This window comes from Vicugna pacos, chromosome 7 (genome assembly GCF_048564905.1).
Source record: "Vicugna pacos chromosome 7, VicPac4, whole genome shotgun sequence".
NCBI lineage: Eukaryota > Metazoa > Chordata > Mammalia > Artiodactyla > Camelidae > Vicugna > Vicugna pacos.
The window spans coordinates 21,588,452-21,607,824 of NC_132993.1; the positions used below are offsets into that span (position 1 = coordinate 21,588,452).

A 19,373-nucleotide genomic window follows, 5' to 3' on the forward strand; every position below is an offset into this window, starting at 1 on the left:
CTTGCAGGAGCTCCATCGTGTCAGAAGTCTGTTCAAGGTCAACACGACCACTGGAGAAGCAGAGACGTCCAGGGCTCTGCTTCCACCTGCCCTGGCACTGTAAGCAACGGGACCCTCACAAGGAACGCTCAGGCAGCCCAGGCTGACTCGGGGCCTGCTCCAAACCAAGAGTCTAAGAAGCTAGTGAATGCCTCCTCTTCCCCCATCTCAACAATTCTCTCTTGGGGAATAGAGTGGCCCTGGCTAGAATTTTATTACCTACATTTAATTAGAATGTGTCTCCTTCATGATGGTTTCAAGCAAAGTCCCAACGGAAACATTCTTTAAAAAAAAAACAAAAAACCAAAAAACCGCAGCCGCTTTCAGCCAAGGATCTTTTAACCAAGTTAATTTTTCAGAAATTTGCCATCTTGGATTGGGTAGAGTTACCTCTTTTTTCAACTTCAAAGCTGGGAAGAAAGGGGAGGTGAGGAACGCAGAGAAATAAAGAGGAGGGCGGGGGCTTTGGAGCAAATGAGTTTCCATCTATTAGAGAGCGGTAATTTCTGCTAGCTCCCCTAGAGACCGGTCCCCTCCAATAATGGCTTGACTTTAATGATTCCCACTCCTAAGCAACAGCCTGTGTTCTGCTGGTGTTGAGATGAACAATGCCAGAGAAATTCCCCTTCTCTCGGAGCTGCTGCTGTTATCAATATGCAGGAGAGGTTACCAGCCAGGAGTATGTGCTCTTGGCGGGGACACAAAGATAACCAGAGAATGTACCTCTCTCACAGGCATGGTACTGCTGACCTAGGACAAAAAAGGCTGAGAGACAGGCTAGAGGTGAGTGGTACGATGAAAGGGCAGACACTCTGGACAGGCTGGAGAAGAGAAAGGAAAAGCTCAGGCACCTCCTGCGGAGTTGATGAACTCAATGCGGGGCAGAGGCAGAGAAGGTCTTAGGGGTGTGGAGTGTTTGGGTTAAGCTCAGGCATAATGAACAAAAACAAAGAGCAGCTGAGATAGGTGACATGGTAGCAGGTAAGCTAGAAGAGTAGGGAATACATTTCACGTCCCTAAATATCGGTCACGTTCAGGAAAAAGCACCAGCAAGTGGTCTAACACTGAAACTGGGGTGGTGACTAATACTGAGGCTGCAGTGTCAGTCGGGGGGGGGGTGGTCCTCTCGTTCTGCCCTCTCCCCTTTCATGCACGCAAGTCGGTGGGAAAGCTAATCCTGTGGCCCTAGTGATTGCTGAGGCTGCTGCCAGCAGGTCTGGGGTAGGGGGTGGGGAGCCCCCTTATTTTGCCCCGGGGGGCTTCCCTGTGATGGAGACGGACTGCTTCCAGAGGCTGCCTTGCCAGATGTGCTAGCAGGCAGCCCGGCCAGAGAGCCTGCAGTGCAGACAGATGCCCTGGGCCATATTCAGAATGGCGAGACCCTTTATGGTACTGCGGCTCAGCTCTGGGGCAGTGCCAGAATAATGTTCCTCAGCCAGATTCATTTTACCCCAAACCTCTTCAAATATGTGGGCCATGGAGAGAAGCAAATTTAATTAAATTACTGTGTCATGGGCTGCCCTTCCCGGGCAAGGGCTAAAAACGGTCATGCTGACATGTAGACCCATCTGTGTACACAGGGCACGCACGCGTTTCTTTGTGCTTGGCTGTCAGCAGCTGGACGGGGGTGGCAGTGTCCAGCGCTGGCCCCGGTGAGCTGGCCTCTTTGCCGCAGCGAGAGAGAGTCAATACTAATCCGGCCCAGGCCCCGCATGGCTCTGATGACCTTTTCCTTTCTACTTAAAAGATGACTGAGCGGCACTCCCCCTTCTTACATCAGTTCATTTCTCCTCAAATGCCTCTCTCGCTGACACCCAGGACTTTCCTGTCAGGCGGTGCCCTGTGCTGAGCTGGGGCAGGACTGAATCTGCAGGGAGGTGTGATTCAGAATGGAGCACGGGCAGGGTTTGTTGAGCTTGGCAGGAGATGGAGGGGTCTCCCTGGTGACTCTCTAGAGTGCTACTTCAGCACTTCCCTACTGGCAACTCCGTGCTGGATACAGAACCACTTTCGGGTGCCAGAGCACAGGAGCAAAGCTTTCTCTCCCCCGCCCCTGCACGGATGTCATGGCTGATACAGAATCTGACCATCACACAGAGGCAAGGAACTTCAGTATCAACCAGAACCATTTAATACGTGGAAATCAGCACCCCAAACACACGCGGGCTGTGCTGTACTTGTCAGCCTCGCAAGGCCATCTCATTTCTGTTCTGGAAGTTCAGACCTCACTGCTCCAGCTTACAGATACCACGAGGGCGAAGAGCCTGCCCGAGCAGAGCTGCTGGAGCTCGGGTTTCCTTTGGCTGCTGGGAAGTGGCCAGAGGTGGACTTGGGTGTGGTGTGTGGAGTGGGAGACCCCGAGGGGGACCCGTAGGGGTGGCTTTTCCATTTGGAACTGAGACCCAGGAAGAATCAGCTGGGGAATCTTTTCTGTACTTGTCCCGGGAGAGAACAGAGCCACCTCTCATGCCTAAAGCTCTAGTGAATGCAACACATGGAGCCTGCGAGGAACAGGAACAATCTTCCTGGGCAATCTGCAGGTGTACTCAGGCAGCCCCTCGGGCCCAGGCATGCTGGCATCAAGCAGACACCCAGATGACGTGAGCAGTGCAGGCAGCTCTGGGAGTCGTGGTGGCCCTCTAGGTCCCCGGCTTGGCAGGTTTACGGGCAGTGCCACAGTGAGCTTCGAGGGCTGAAGACGGCCAGGACCTCCCCACCCCAATCTCCAAGCCTCTGAATCACCCTTACGTGACAAGGACCTCAGCGGGGTGGAGACAGAGCTCTGCTGTCCTCTAGACATTGTGCTTGGTAGCTCCAGGGCCGCTCTCCCTCCTAAGTGGAGGTACAGGGTGGGGTGGCAGTGTATTGGCTGCAGGTTTTTGCTGGGTAAGGTTTTTGGCTACAAAAAAGTTAAAGGGTTAAGACAAATACTGTCAATCTCTGATCCTTGGGAACTGACTCAAGAACCTGGACTGTGCCGGCAGTTCTAAATGACTAGAATTTGTGGATTGAAAACAAAAGCAGGCAGATCACTAAAATGTGGTCAGAAGAGAATGGGCCCAAGAGAGTTAAGTCTCCCGTGGTTAACAGGTTAAGCAACAGTTGTAGCAGGAAGAGAAAGCAACATATAATACTAGACAGAAGCCCTGGAAAATGGGGCCATCCCAAAGCACCTGAAACCAACCAGTCTGGGGATACCTGTCATGTGGCTTTGGAGAAACAAAAAGGTTCCTAGGTACTGGACAATGGTAAAGGCTCCTTCCTTCCTTCCTTACCAAATCAGAAAGAAGAGCGCAGACCCCGCCCCTTGGTGCAGCTAACCGTGGTGTCTGGAGTGGAATAAGGCCCCTTAATTCCATTCAATCCACTGTCTCATGCTTCCCAGGACGAGGGCTCACAAACGGCTGGTTCTAATTGTAGGGGTAGAAGCAGAAACCTCTTCAGGCAGCCTGTCTTCTTTATTCACTTTGTTATTGGTCCTTGGGTGCCAATAGAGATAGATTGTATCAGTATCAAGGATGAAAAATATCCTTAATCCTGAAGAAAATGCTCCAAATTATAGAGGGAGGAGGTAATGTATTTCAGTCCTGATACTCCCCCATGAAAAGGGTTGGCTTTAGGGGCCGTGTTTAAGCAGCTTCAGACTAGGACAGTTTTCTCCAATAGAGCAGAATGCTTGAAATAATGTGAGCTAAGAAGCCTCAGGGTAAATCATGGGAATATGGGCCTTACTGCAGCAATGGCATTCCAATAGCTGTAGGGCTCCCTTAAGTTTACAGGGGACCCGAATGAGCCAAAGCTGCACAGGTGGGCGAGAAGCCTGCTGCCACAGCATCCCTCCCTGCTGCAGGCTGTTGCCAGACAGTATGGCTGAGGGTCTCGTTCAGGCTGGGCCTGCTAGATGGGACCCCCGTTCCTGCGCCTCGCCTGTGGCTTGGCAGGGAGCCAGCATCGGGAAAGGCAGAGTGAGGCCCCAGCCCTGCTGCGGCATATCTTTCATTGTGTACAAGGTCACCCATGACCCCCCTCACATCTGTTATCTGCCACTTCATTTCTCTTGGAGAGGGACAAGGAAAAAGGAAAGGGACTGATTACAGGCACCACCTTTTGGCACCTGGAGCCAATCTGAGAAACCCAGGGGCCACAGAGAAGTTGCTCAGTCTGTGTTAAAGGGAGAAGAGGGGAGGAAAAGGATTGGTGATTTCTGACACTTGCTCTCGCCACTGAGTCTCAGCTCTTCTTAGGAGGCAGAGTGGGTAGAACTAAAGCTACATGCAAAAACAACTTAGCTCTCATGCAGGCTGGCAAGTGTTTTCTGCATAATCTGAATTTAGACCTTGTTATACCCTAGTCCTATGTAGTTCAGATTATAAAAAATTTTCTTTAGCATGTCATCTGGGTTAATATGCTCGAGCTTGAACTAAGAGTGGTCTTCATGGTAGCCCCAGGCTGACCTGCAGGGGAGGCCTGGCCCGGCCCCTTCATCTCTGGGAAAGCAGGGCAGGAGAAGGATGGGAGTGGCGGACGTCACTGGATAGGGCTGGGGCCATCTGCACGACTGCGAATCAAGGTTGGCTCAGACAGAAGGCGCGAGGGAGGAGGTGCAGCTGCTGATGGCTCAGACAGCTTGGACCTGTCCAGGCAAACAAGCCGCTCAAGTGCAAGAACAGCCAGCCAAGTAGTCAGAGCACAAATAAGGACTTAAAGCTGGAAATATCTGACAAGATACAGAGGGAAGGGGGGAAGCTGTCTGGGACTTCAACTGGTGTCTGGCCTTGCCTCTCACTGCTAAGGCAGACGTTCCTGCTACTGGAGGGTGGGAGGTGATGCCTGGGAGCTGGTGGGTGTTATCCAGGTGAGCATACCTTGAGCTACATTAAAAAAAAATTTTTTTTCCATCTTAAATTGCAAAGACATCTCTGGACTGTTCTCCCTCATGAATGCCTCTCTTCAAAACAAAATCGAACCACTGTCCACAGATATCTATCTCCCCTCCAGTCACCTGCCCAAGGTTAAGAAGCACTGGGCTGTGTGTGTGCATGTGGGGGCTGTGGCTGCACCATCAATCACACAGTCTGGGATGGGAGTCGTGCCTCAGAACTAGCTGAGGAAGGCGACACAGGGAAGCCCAGAAGCGGCAAGCACGTTTTGCTCTCCCACCCTCCTTGGTGGGGGAAGGGAGGCCAGCAGTGGGATGTTCAAGTGCTGTCACATCCTTCGCGTGAGGACTCTCTGAGACTGTGGTTGTCGGTCCCAAGTACACATTACCCGCTTGAGGGAGCTGTTAAAAAATACCAATGTTCAGACTCTAGATGAGATACGCTGGAGACAGTACTTTGATATTTCAAAAATACATCCAAGGTGATTTGGGCCACACCTCTGCTCTAAACTTGAGAGAGCAGACTCAAGGGAGAAGACTCCGTGGTCAGACAGGACAGCCCTGTCACTAACTCCAGACGCTCTTCTTGTACATGGGTTTGCTTAAGCTGAGCTAGCGGCCCTGAGGTTTCACTGAAGTTCAGGAGAGTAACTTCAAGGAAACTGGACAGGTATCTTGGCCCTGAAACAACAAAGGGAAACCCTCCTTCAAACATATCACTCTCCTCAGAGCCCCTTGCAAGGAGGGACAGAGGGCAGATTGTTCAGAGGCCCATGAATATCAAGTGGGAGAAACTGAGGCACAGAGAAAATACCATTTATTCCAAAGAAAAGTGGGAGGAGAACAAATAGCAAGTTTCTCTTTGGCCCTGACCAGCCAGAAACCTTCCCTGGTCACAGACTGCTCTACACACTGACTCGGGCTGGGCTCCAGGTCACTGCACAGTTTAGGTTCCTAAGCCTAAGAGAACAAGAAACGGCTTTTTTCAATGTTCGGTTTCTGACGCCGAGCCTACTGGCTCTCCCTGCCACAGGCCTTCTTTGGTTCACTTCATTCCTGTGCTTATTTAGTCTAGTGACGGGCACCGGGCCAGGTGCTGGGGAACAATGGAGATGAAAGACTCGGACCTTGCCCTTGGAGAGCTCAGTACAACGGGGGAAACAACGAAGATGGAAAGTCTAAGAGCAGCGACAGGGGAGATACGGACTGGGGGGCAGCACGGAGTCAGGGAAAGCTGCCTCCTCCCGTCCAAACAGTGCCTGTGAGGCTGCTCGTTCTTACGTGGAAGAAACTCCCCCAGTCGGAATTCTGGATGTAGGCACTGGACGGTGGCAGGACCAATAGTGACTCAGACCCTGGGGGGAAGACAGATGCTCCAGGCCCTCCTACAGAGGCGCAGGAGGTGACTGCTGCGTCTCTCTCAAGCTGGCGTTTGCTGAAAGGACTGTCTCCAGGCTTCCCCTGGGAGTGGGAAGGAGGGCCCCCGGGCTCTCAGGAAATACTACTGGTAGCGGAGCTCTGGGCTGTCTGACCTCGGCAGTTGGTAGCCTTTCCTCTGCTTCAGCTTCCCTTAGCAACACACAGCCTTGCTGAACGTTTAGGTGTCATCACAAAGCCCCCAGAGTAAAGAAGAGCCAGCAGCTTGCCCCTGAACAAAGGGTCCTGAGCAAGGCTGTGCTGTGTGGATGGAGCATGGAAGCTTCCAGCTCCACTTAGCTGGGCTGCAGCAAGCTGCTGTTTGCCCCACCTGCTGAGCAGAATTCTGCTTGGGAGTTGGAATAGGCACTGAGGACACAAAAGAGCCATCACAGACTTGCATGCAGACTCCTGGGGGTGAGGGAATGGGCAAGTTTCAGCCCCCCTACACCCAGCCCAGCTTCAGGAAAATCCCACTAGGTATAGTGATGAACACGAGGCACTTAGGACTCTCCTGTGGCATATGTCACAATGCAGCCATCTTCCATCTCCCTGTGTGGCAAGGGAGGTCCTCAGGGTGGAGTGTGGGAATGCTGGCAGGCAAACTACACGGCACAGCAGCTCTCAGAGCTGGGTGACACCCAGGTCAGTCGGTGCAAGAGCCAAAGCAGTCTAGCTGTCCACTCTGGACTCCGATTACAGACACAGGTCTAGATTGTTCTTCATGCCCATCCTGCTCCTCACCTAACCAAGAGTTTCAGGTCCGGATTATTTATGGGAACTCATCCTGAAAGGTCAGTCTTAGATTATTCAAAATCAGAGCTGATCTAGGGTATGGAGATCCAAATTTAATCTCTCAAACCACTGGTTCTCAACCTTGGCTGAACATTAGAATCACCTGGGGAGCTTTTAAATTAAAACAATTTTTTTTATTATTAAAAAAACCCTTTTGATTGGAAAAATGTGAAACACTGGAGAGAGAGAATCGTCATGAACTCCCATATACCAACCATGCAGACACAATCAACAGAATGATTCTTTGGTATCACTGAATATACCTGCAGAACTTAAAAAGCTGGTGCTTGATGATGCCAGAAGCATTGGAGAGAGGCCCGGGTATCTGTCTCTTTCCTAAGCCTCCTGCAGCCCCTAACTCCAGTGTGCAGCTGGGGCTGAGAGCCACTGCCCATCACTCCTGGACCCTGCTATGGGGTCTGACATGACTCGATTGTCCTATAGGCCCTGATCACGTGGTATAATTAAACAAAGTCAAGGAAAAGGTGACAAGTCATAGACCAGGATGAAAGGGAGGAAAACAAAAGGACTAGAAAGTTATTAGCAAGCCACAGAACAGAATCCCTTGTACAATGCAAGGCTGCCTGTACCTTTAGGAGTCGAGGCCAACTCATAGGAGCCGCAGAACCATCAAAGGTCTGAGAGGCTTGGAAGGAGAGTTGCTGCCAGCTGCCCAGAGGGCCCAGCACCTCACACCAGGCCAGTCTGCATTATGCCACCTCTATTTCCAGCTCCTCTCCCTTCTGTACACACTGTCCCTCTGGCCTAGTATTCTGGGCAAACTCTAAGCCTCAGCACCTGGCCTTGGACAGGAGTAATCAGGCCTGTGGTGATGGGGCTGCATCAAAATGTTTTGGGTGTGGGCATGGAGGGCTGGGACCATAGCCTTCAATTTTACTTACCTCGTTTAAAAAATAACTGAAACAAAATATCCTGCAAAAAGATGAGACTGTATCATTACAGCTAAAAATACCTCTACTGAGGGCGTCCGCTCACCAGCTCCTCAGTCAGAGACGCTACAGGGCCCTTTGTGAGCTGCGCAGTGCTGGCAGCACCACAGGGGCTCTGGGTGGCTGCAGATGATCCCTGGAGCAGTGACTAGTGACTGCTGGGTGGAGGGAGGCTGGCGAACAACTAAGCCAGCTAGGATGATCGGCACTCGTCAAGGAACTCCCACATCCTTCCTTTGCTTTGTGGACTCACTGCCCAAGCACCTCTGCTACCTCCTGTAACAGGCTGAGATGCCATCTCTGAGGATGACCCGAAGTAACTGGGTACTGTTGCTGACTCCCGGAGGTTCACAAGAGTACAGTAACAACCAGGAGGGGGCGATGCCACCCAGTCTGACTCAAGGTGTGTCTGTGCTGGACAATGTCCAAGCATTAGTGGTTAACTAGACACAGGTGAGGCCTCTCGTGACCTCAGGGAAGGGATGCTTTAAATGTAGGCTTGACACCTAAAGGGAATAATGGGGTGGAGGTATAGGGCTTCAAGGCAAAGAAGGCCTCTTTCTCTGGATCTCTTTTCTTGGTCCTCTAAGCACTCAGAGGTCATTCACTCTAGAACAGTCGTTTTTACTGGAGAAGATGGAGCCTTGGGAGGATGATTCTCGTTAAGGTCAGGGATTTAGGAAATGCAGAAGCCAGGACTTAAACGTGGGGTTTTTGATTATAAGTCTAGTGCTCTGTTCCACTACGTGATGTCATTCCAATGAGTGGACTCACTCTAAGCATTCAACAAGTGCTGAAGCAGCTGTGGGAAAAGGTATCGTCACAGTTCAGGGACCTCAAGGTGAGTGTTCCCTGGATGACCTGAAATTCTGCCATCCCTGCAGGTTCTAGAGAACTCAAGGGTCGGATTCAGCAACTGAATCAGATATGCAGTGGGGACAGTGACAGTACCGCAGATCTGTGATCTCAGCCAGAGATCCAAAGCCATTCCCTTCTTTTCTGCCTGGGAGAGTAGGAAACACCTGGTATTTAGCCCGACTCTGGGCTGTCAGGAGAAAAGGGGGGCAAGGACGAGGCTGCCGGCTTTGATGCAGGCGCCATTCTCCTTTCTTATTTCGTGGCATTGTGTATCACCCTCATGAAAGAATTTGGAAGCTTAAGTCAAGAGCATGAGAGACTGGGTCAGGAAAAAAGTGTTGGGAAAAAACAGCCAGAGGTATGGGAGAAGGTACTGATTGCTTCAGGAAGAAGGGTGAAATGCAAATCGAACATTTCCTGAGTGCTCAGTGTGGGCAAAAATGGTCTAAAGTCTTCTGCTGCCCAATATGGTGGCCACTAACTATATGTGGCTGTTTAAATCATGCAACATTCCGTGTCTCTATTACACTAACCACATTTCAAGTGCACAATATCCAGAAGTGGTTAGTGGCTACTATACTGGACAGCACAGATAAAGAACATCTCCACCACTGAAGTAAGTTCGATTGGACAGTGCTGGCAGACTCTCATTTCTCGCTGGCCACAGTGAGGACTTTCTGAAACCCTTTTGGGGAAGCACTGAACTGGGGGAAGCTAGAGGGTGTCATTATTCACTCTCCAGCAAACCTACTAAACCTGAAACCTCAAAAGCGTAGAGCAACTAGGAGCATGAATCCAACAGTGTACTGGGCTCACCAGGCACTCACCCTCTCTCTCCAGGGCCTCATCTGCATGTTCACAGCCATCCTGACCTTTGCATATTTTATTTCGTTTCTATTTTATGCTGTTTTAATTGATGTTTAATACAGCTTAACTCTGCGTGGTGTTCAAAGCCCCTCACCAGGGGGCCGTTCACAGGCAGAAGCACAATTAATAGCAATCCCCAGAAAATTATGCCCTGTATCAAAGTTGTCATTGCACCATATAAATGCTTATTATTCCTATTGAATTCTCCAGCCCTGACACCTCCCTGTGTTTACTAGGTAGCAGATAAACCTCTGTGTTTGTGCCCTCCCTACTCTACCACACCATCAGGACTAAATATAGCCCTCGTGTGTATGTTTAGCTCCATTTAGCTGTGCTTTGGAAAAGGGGGAAGAAAAAAAAAAATCAGAGTTAATAAAAAAAAATTGCCGGAAAATGTAATTAGTTCCTCCCCCACTTGCCAACCCCATGAAAGACAGACAGACATCACCGTCAACAAGATGGGTCACCAGCCTCAGCTACAGAGTGGAGGGGAAACCCGGACCCTGAGAACACAGCATGGCTTTTGGATCAGCCTCCTGTGAGAGCAGAGGGGGCAGGTCTAAGAGCACAGGGTGCTGGGAGGGAAGGAGGGCACCCAGGGTCCACCCTGTGCCTGGGCTGAATGCGACCAGAACACAGGGCTTGAGTTTGAGGAGCACTTCCAGCTGGGAAATCTGACCTCCCCACCAACTCTCTCGGTGAAAAAACAAAGCAAAACAGTACTGTAACCCCCACCCCCAACACACCCATATACAGAGAAAAAAGAAAGAAAACCCCTTCAACTTACAACAGCGAGGACTGTCGTTTCTTTTGGGCTTTTCTGAAACTTAGCTTTTGGCATGAAGACAGCAGCTTTTCTACGTATCAGGAAAAACAATGGAAAATTCCAGGTGGGTCAGACACCTGTCCTCCTCCCTCTCGGGCATGCCTTCTCATCCTGTGTGCCGTGTGCTTGGCACCCTCTTCATAGGACCCCGAGGCCCCGATGACCCCCTCCTGACTCAGCCTCTTGTCCTCTCACGGAAACAGCGTGCAGAGAACACATGTGCTGACCCCTTCTGCCCGCCCGTCCCGGACACCTCACTCCCTCGTACAGGACATCTCGCACTGTGAGTGGACGGACAGGTGGTGGCGGCTGCTGTCAGGGAGGCAGGTGGGGGGGTGCAGGGAGGAGCAACAGGATGGGAGTGTGGAGACCTGCACTCTCCCAGGAAGTGCCCTGTGAATGTGCCCCAGGATCACCTGCTTCCAGGCTCAGTGCTCTCAACTATGAAGCCGTTTGTGGACTGGATGATATAACGACCAGGGGCCTCAGAGCTATAAACTGCTCTAATTCGGTATTCGGAAGGCTGTGTGCTCCAGTCCTTGGAAGCTGAATGGGTCATGCTTACTTCTATTTATAGTCCATTTTTTATTTCTGCACTCAATGCTCTATGGAGAAATGTAGATTTCTATTCTAAATTCTTCTGACAAAGGAAAAGCTCTATTTTAGCTTGTTTGACAGGGAAATGTTTCTAACTAGACTGCATCTCCCAGATTTTATTTGTTTTGCCTTCTTGCACCTTTGCCTAAAAAAAGAAGTTTCTAAAAAATCAGTAATGCTTTCTGTGCTCAGGCAGAGCAGGGATGAGGCTGCCTTGGCCAAAGGAAGATGGTGCCCATCTTGGGCCCCAGTGGAGCAGGACTATCTGCCATCTGCCACACTCACTGCCTCGTCTCCAAATCGGGCCGGTTCTGTAGTTTGATGCAAATATTTGGAGCTGAGCCACTAGCACGTCCCACCCATGGCAAGCCTTGAACCCTTTGTACGCTGGCTGCCAAGTCGATCTGAAAGCCGGGGGCCACTTTCCAGCTTAGGAGAAAAGCATGTGCATTAAGTGGAAACAGATTTTTCTCTTCCCTCCTCGCCTCACCTCCAGCCATTTTGAAAGCTTTAGACTGAAAGGGAAGAAAGGAAGACCTGCCCGACGAAGCCGAGGAAGGTAATGGAATTGAGACTTCCCTCATCCCATCTAGGCAGGCCAGGATGGTTTATTAATGATCCACAGGAAAAGAACAATCGTCCTGCTGGCAGCTTCAAGTGTAATTAACCAGCTTCACGGAGAGCTGGCTGCCTTCTCCGGGCCTGGCACCTGCAGACCGCAGTGCTACCTGACAAAGCAGCACCTACTGGGAGAGGGGCATCCAAGTAGTGACCTCAACCCACTGGGCACCCACTCAGACACGTGGCTGCCACGGCAGTGCTCCTCTGGAAAAGCCTGGCCCTGTGCTTGGTCTGACACCAAAGACTGCAAGCTACCTGATGGCAACACCCAGCCCTGGGAACCACGACTCCTGTGACATGCCCGCTCAGGTGAGTGCTCCCTCTGCTGGGTGGCGGAGGTCAGGGAGCAGGGGCAGCTTCTCGGTAGCTCTCTAAATACTCCAAGCCCAAACTCTACAGACTGCGGTTTCTGGAACTGGCTTACACTGAGGAGGGGCTGAGAGGGCTGAACAGTTGTGCCTGGTGGACAACAGGTGCTTTGGTGTAAGGGTGTGTGCTAAAGAACCAGCGAAATTCAAACTCCGCTGCAGGAAGAGAAAAGAGGTTGGGTTAGCCCAGTGTTGCTCTTCTAGTCAGGGCCAACTTCCCTCTTAAGTGCCCCTGGGATTCAGAGACCCCTGGGCGTCCCACCATAAGTATTTGCAATTCCAGATGCAGTTATAAAAATGAACTCTTCAGTGTGTGGCACCTGAAATGTCACAGAGCAGGTGGGGGTGAGAGTGGGGGGGTCTCCATCACCTTTCCCAAGTTAAGAGTCAGAGGGTGTTTCTACTGAGGGAGAACAGAAACACACACACACACACACACACACACACACACACACACACACAAATACACACCCCTTCTGGGGCTTGTTTCTAAGGTTGAGAAAGAAGCTGATCATTTCTATCAGTTGTCTCCACTCTTTACCCCTTGGCGGATACAGATCCCGTCTGAGCACCAGAACCCTTGCTCCCCGCGCCCACCCCCCGAATTCCCCCAAGGTGAGCCAGAGTTACCCTCTGAAGGCTCATGGAGGGAAGGACAAACCTTTGCACCCACAGCAAAAAGCCAGTTCACAGGAGTCATGGGTTTTTCACTTAGCACACTCAATTTACGCTTTGTAGGAAAATAGCTAATAAAGGCGGACTGTGCCCTTTAGAAAAACAGAGGGAGGGAAGCGTTGGGTGAGGCAGCAACGTCCATCAACTGCTGCCATGCTGCCTCTTTGTGAGAGTTGAGCACACGCAGCCAACTCCACAAATAAGGCCACAGAGAACAGGCTCCATGGGATTTCTTGCTCATCACCTGCAGTCTCCTTGCCCACTCAGCTTTGGTCCGAGGAGCCAAACACAGTGGGCTCTCATTCCTGTCGCAGCAGCCGGGAAACGAGTAACCCCAGCTGCAGAGAAGCAGAGTAACAGGCAGAGGGAGAGGTCACTGGTGGCTGGGTAGGAAAGGGACAGCTCCTGATAAATGAATTGGCACCGCCTGCCATTTTTCCTTGCCGCCACTTTAATCAATAAGGGAAAAGGTGAATTGCTATTGATCTCTTCAACATCTCTCAACGATACTGTACAAATTACAGAAACACAAGGGGGAGGGTGAAAGAATGAGAGAGAAAGGGCAGATGAAAGAAGTCTGGGCAGTGTGAGAAGGCTGGACCTCCCTAGAGCTGGTCCTTCCTGTCACGGGGTGTTAGGGATGCTCAGGTGCACATGCGAACGTGTCAGGAAGAGCCCTCCTCACACCCTGCAGGGCAGCCGCGGAGAGCAGTCTTGGGGCCCCCTCCACACCTCGGTGCCTCCTGGGCCTCAGCAGAGCAGGTTAAGCCACGTGGTTCCTCCTGATGCGAGGCCTGAGGTCTGTACTTTGCGAGGCTCTATGGATCCCAAGGCTTCATGAAGTTTTGACGTTGCCATTCTTTAGTGGTGTTTGGCCGGGCTATCTCAACAGCTCGCTAAAATTCTGTACAGGAAGCAAGATTCAGATGCTTCGAGAGTAATCTCTAGCTCCACTGTACTCACCCACCTGTGGGTCAACTGGCAAAATAAAAACTAGACAGGAAGCCGAAACCATCTTGCCTCATACTTCATAATAACAAAAATGATGGCTTGTGGGGTTCAAGCCTGTCCTTTGAAATGCTCAGGGCTGAAAGATAGGTCACGAAGATCAGAGGCCAGGGTTAAAAGATGAGGGGTCAGATCTGAACCCTGGGACGACGACCACCTGCAGACAGGTGAGATGACCAACTGTTTATGTAAACAGAGGCTTCCCCAGTGAACCCGGAAACAGCACAGGTGGGCATGAGCCCCCAACAGGAAGACATACAAGTAGTGTCTGATTCTCAGGGCTTAGTCCAACCAGGTGGCCTCAAGGAAGACAGAGAACCGTTCAGTCCTCCGGGACAGTGGCAGTTTAGGAAGTACTGCTTATCAGAACCAAAGTCATGTCAAGAAAGAGGCAATGTAACAGACTGTATGGCAGAGAGAAAAGGGAAATTCGGCCCATGGTTAGCCTAGTGAGGTAAAGAACGCTCAGATCTCAGGGTCTGCGAACACAGTTCTGCTGTTTCATCATTTCGGTCTAACTATTCAGATGCAGGTCTCTCTAGGTCACACAGAGCCCCCGGCTTGTGCGTGGTTAACTGTCACCTGGAGCTGGCAACCCTTCTCTACAGATGTGGGGATAACTGAAGGCCCCTCAGGAACCTCGCCATCATGCCTTTGAGTCCTCCAGGCTGAGGAGGGCCAAATGCTCCCATTTTGCAGATGGTGAAACCAAGGCAGGCAGTCACATACCAAATACAAAGCAGAACCCAACCATAAAAACCCATGCGTGAAAGCAGTGAGCCCTTCAGGATGCTCTTGGCACTCTGACTTAAATCATTCTCCAGAGACAGTGACTCAGGGTGTAATTGTGTAATGCTGAAATCAATGACAATACAGTTCGCCAGTCTCCCTACGTCCCTCCCACAAATACCTGAAGGGCCAAAACGTAGAGCAAAATAAAATACAAGTTACAAAGCTGCTGATGTGTTTAGAGTGGAAGTGCTGAGATTAGAAGGAGGAAGTGGTGAAGTGCACCCTGGGCGGCTGGAAATGGCCACGTCTGCAGCCCTGTAAACCGGTGAAGGATGAGCCCTGGCTGCCTCTGCCAGGCAGACAGAGACGGCCCCACACTCAGGAGCGAGAGCACGGCTGTAAGAGGGCGTGAAGATAAGAAACAACTATTTAGCAAACACCAGTATCCTCCTACAAGGAATCTTCCAATTCCGAAAGTGACCCTATTCTAAAATTACCAAGTGGCAAGTAGCCAGGCCAAAAATCCATATCCAATCAGTGGTAATGGACTATTTGTTGCATTTCCTCATATAAGGTTGGAACACTGCTATAAAAATCCTGGGTCAGTGGTTTCAGACTTATTTAACTGGAGCGGTAACAGCATCCCAGCATCCCAGCACTGCAAGCACATAGAGACTTCTGAAGTGCAGTGGCCCCTGCAGGGCTCTGGTTGGGAAAGGAGGAACCTGTTGGTCTTATTTGCATGATCTTCCACCTCTGGGTATACATTCAGTGCCAAGATCCTTTCTTGGCGACTATCACAAAGAATTCCACTGCATTAAGAGAAGGAAAAGGGGGAAGAGGAAGGCATCATGTTAACGTGGAGAGAAAAATGACACGGTGCAGCAGCTTCCAATTCCACTTTCCATTCCTGCCTCAGAAGGATAGCTTTTGTTCTTGCTGCAGCGAGCGTCCCAAAGGATTCACCTTGGGGTCCTTTTCTTGTCCCTTTCAATCCTGGCTAACACGTAGATCTTTCTTTCAGAGGCTCATCCCTGGCACTCCACTCTCTTCCAAAGATAAACTCATGGCAATCTTTGGCTACTGTGGTCACGGTCAGGCAGTATGGGGACAAAAAAGAGCACTGCTTCATTATCAGAGGATCAGATGAGGAAGCATGGACTAGCCCAGCTCTAGATAAGTCATCCACGTAGCCCTCATTTTCAAGTCCCAGTGACACTGGGAAATGAGCAAGGTCACAGTCCAGTGTAAAATGAGAAAGCATGGAGAGCCCACGGTGTTGGCAGATCACCCTCCAAACCCCCCACGGCAGTGTGAGCACCTGGCACAGATCCTCAAGCCACTCTTCCTTAGACGTTCATGGGGCGTGTGTCCACGTAGCTTCCCTCTCCATAGTGAGGGCTGGCTTACCTGTCCATTGTCAAGTCTAGAAGAGGCTTCATGTGCAGGTTCAGGACTTCTCAGAATTAGTTTTCCCACTGAACAGGACACTGCCTAGGAAGCAGCTGTTCCCACGTGCAGGATGACGCAGAAGCAGCGGCAGAGACCCTGACTTTTATCCTACTTTGTAGAAGAGAGACTGGCTGACCCCTCATTCTGCTTAAAGGCTCCTAACACATATGCCTAATGCCCAGCACCCCTGCCTACTCCGAGTATAGCAGTTTGTCCTCAGTCAAGTTCTCATCCTAGATTTTTAGCTAAATCCCAACAGAATTCTGACTCATAATAAAAATGATGCTATGAACTGTTGCTCACTGTTCACTATCAGAGCACCAGTGCTGGGCACAATACACAAATACATTATTTCCACAATGACCCTACAGAGAAGGTACCTTTGTTGTAGGTAAGGCAATTAGGTTTAGCAGGACAGCTGCATCACACCACCCCAGGGGCACAGTCTGTGTTGAATTCTACTATGCATCAAGACTGCCCTGGTTTTAGAGAGGCTAAGGATCGTGTCCAAGGTCACACAGTAAATGGTGACGATGGAATGAGAACCCAGGTCTGATGCTGCACACGTTACTAACAGAAGTGAAGTGACCAGGAAGGGAAACTTGTCCTTACATGTTCTGGTGAGGGGTCTAAGAATGAGCTTATCCTCCCTGAAAATGTGACACATGTTGTTCAGACCAGGTTAGGGGATCTCCACTGTTAATTCTCAAGCTTGCTCATAATCTTATTTCATGCACCAGTGCATTTCATAACAGACCATTGGTCACTTTCATTTTCAAAATCCATTTAAGTTCAGCTGACCAGAGACTGTCACGGGTGGAGCGGCAAGCGGCAAGTTCATCAACAGAGCCAGGTGTAGAACCCAGAAGATCTCGTGCAGTCCTTGGCGGCAGGCGCAGGCGGTGGGCAAGCTAATGACAAGAAGCGGACAGGGTGAAGGTTGGCTCATCCAGCGGAACAGGCCCGCCTGCGTCCTTGGGGGAGCCGCACGACCAGCACCGGAACGTCGGCACTACCTGGAGAGCAAACGCAGTCCACAATCTGCTTCCTCCTCGCCGGCAGCTCCGGCGGCCCTGCTATTGTCTATCAGGAGCTGTGTTTTCAAATGAAATCAGCTGAATTATCTAATTCCAAGGGGAAATTATTAATATTCAGGCAGCAGGTTTGTCTGGGAATAGTTAAGACAAACAGAACAGGGAGGCATGAGGCCTGAAGACCCCCAAATACGCCGGCATGAAAGCTCACACCCAAGTCTCCACGGGCGTGGGCTGGGGTGCCTGGGGCGGACGCGAAGCTCTTCTGGAAATAGGGCAGGGCTCATCTGTCTGGGGCCGCCTTTTGTGCAAAAAGTAAATACGATCTAAAGGTATTAATGAACTAGAACTATTTTCCAAATTAGGCTTCCAGAAAGAAGTGGACAGATTTCATAATAAGGGATTTCACCTGAAAGACACAGATTCTGAGTCCCTCTCCTTCAGCCCTTTGTAATTGAGAATGTTAGCTTCTCCCCCAACCCCCTGGCTTTTTTCTTTTTTAAAAAGAGAATTCTAACCAAAGCTTAAGAAGCAGTGAATACCCAGGATGACTGAAGAGGTAAGAGAAACTTAAATTAAAATAAATGGCACCCAGCTCACCTGGCACAGGCCTCCCCTTGGAGGAGTCCAGTGCTCTCTCACCTCCTGATGGCAATTCTCCATCTGTTCGGGTCAGAGGCTCTCTGCAGCTCTACAGAAGGGAGACCGGGAGGCCGAACGTGCCTGGCAGTAGCCGGTTTCCACAGGGATGGTTCATAAAGAGCACTGTTTTATGTCAGGCAGGCAGACAGTATCGAACACCAGAGGAGGCAGGGGTGCTGCTTGGCAAGGCTCTGTCTGAAGGATTTTCATGACCTTACGTTTGTAGTGACAATCTGTTCGTGACCCAGTAAATGCATTCTCCAATGGCAATCCCTGCCCACTATACACACTTCCAGGCCTCAATTTAGATAAGGTTCAAAGTAAGTACCGTGGACCATTCTAGCAGAAAGATGCAAGAGGAAGTCATGTTTGAGTCTTTCACAGCTCTATCCTGGGACTCATGTGGTTAGAACTGAAGATGGAAAGGAAAAATCAGTGCCAGGGACTGTCTTGGCATTGCCAAGGCATCTACTTGTGGAAGAAATGACTACACATCTAATTTCATTTTACTGGTAGAAATAGTAAGAAGAACCAGACTGAACTGTCAAGGAAAACACTCAAGTCTCTTAAGGAAGAGTTCACAGTAGTGGAACCAATTCCCCAGGGAAAGGAAGAATCCCTCCACTGAAAAGGATTTCCTTCTCTGGGACAGAATTACATCCTTGAGACCTTACATCTTCTATGCCCCAAGGAGGCCAAATCTCTTGTGGCCCTAAACCTTATTCTGCTCCAGATCCCAGCAGCCAGCCTGGGATGTGAACATTAGCCTCTGGAGGGCTGTGAGGCCTATCAAACCTGGACCAGTCAGGCTGTATGATATAATTACAGGTAATAAGATCTTGGCCAAACCAGTGAAGAATTAGGCCCAGCAGCTATTTCAGAAGAATGGATGCAATTCTCTGCCTGACTGGCTATGAAAGTTCCAAGCAAAAGAATAGGGGAGCAGACAACGGCCAGCTGAGCCAGCAGCTTTGCTGAGAGGAATCCCACTGGAGCCAGCACTCCGCTGGCTCCTGTCAGCGCACGCTGCTGAGCTTGCTCGGGGAGGGCGACCGGTGACTGGCTCCCAAGGAGTTTAAAAGCCGACAGGGGAGACCCAGCAGCCAAGGGAAGGGGAACAAAGGGCAATTGTGACATTCTTCATTTTGACCTCACCTTATCATTTTGATGCCACTTTCATTTAGGGGCTAGAACGGGACTTGAGGGCCCTCCTTCCAGAGTTTTTAGAGCTACTTGGCAAGGGTTAGGTAGGGCCTGTACGTGGGCAGATAACAGCCTAGTATTCACTTGGTGCTTAAAGCCCACCACTGAACAGGAATTTGAACTTCAAACTAAATCCTTCACCTCATTTAATAGTTAGATCAACAAAGCAGAGGATGGTAAATGACAAGGGAGAGAAAGAGATAAGTAGCCTGTACCAGGAGAGTGGTGAAGGGACACCAATGTTTCCTAGTTGAACACTGAAAGTTTTTCAAAACACTCAAATACCATTATCTCATTACCCACCTGTACGATGGGGAGACCCAGGGAGGTCAGGGTCCCATAGTAAGCATAAAATCAGGTCTTAGTAATTGGCTTTTTCAATGAGAAGTTCATTAATTAACAGCTGTGTGT

At 50.4% G+C, this 19,373-nt stretch overlaps 1 protein-coding gene and 1 long non-coding RNA gene across 2 annotated transcripts in view; both read right to left on the reverse strand.

Annotated features, from left to right (window-relative positions):
* Positions 1-19,373, reverse strand: part of SND1 (staphylococcal nuclease and tudor domain containing 1) — a 379,404-nt gene that overhangs the window by 68,806 nt on the left and 291,225 nt on the right. The gene's annotated exons all lie outside the window — the stretch shown is intronic.
* Positions 13,323-18,372, reverse strand: LOC140697344 (uncharacterized). The gene is made up of 2 exons (XR_012074293.1): positions 17,718-18,372; positions 13,323-13,795 (listed from the first exon to the last, which is right to left on the reverse strand). It is a non-coding gene; the product is annotated as an uncharacterized lncRNA (long non-coding RNA).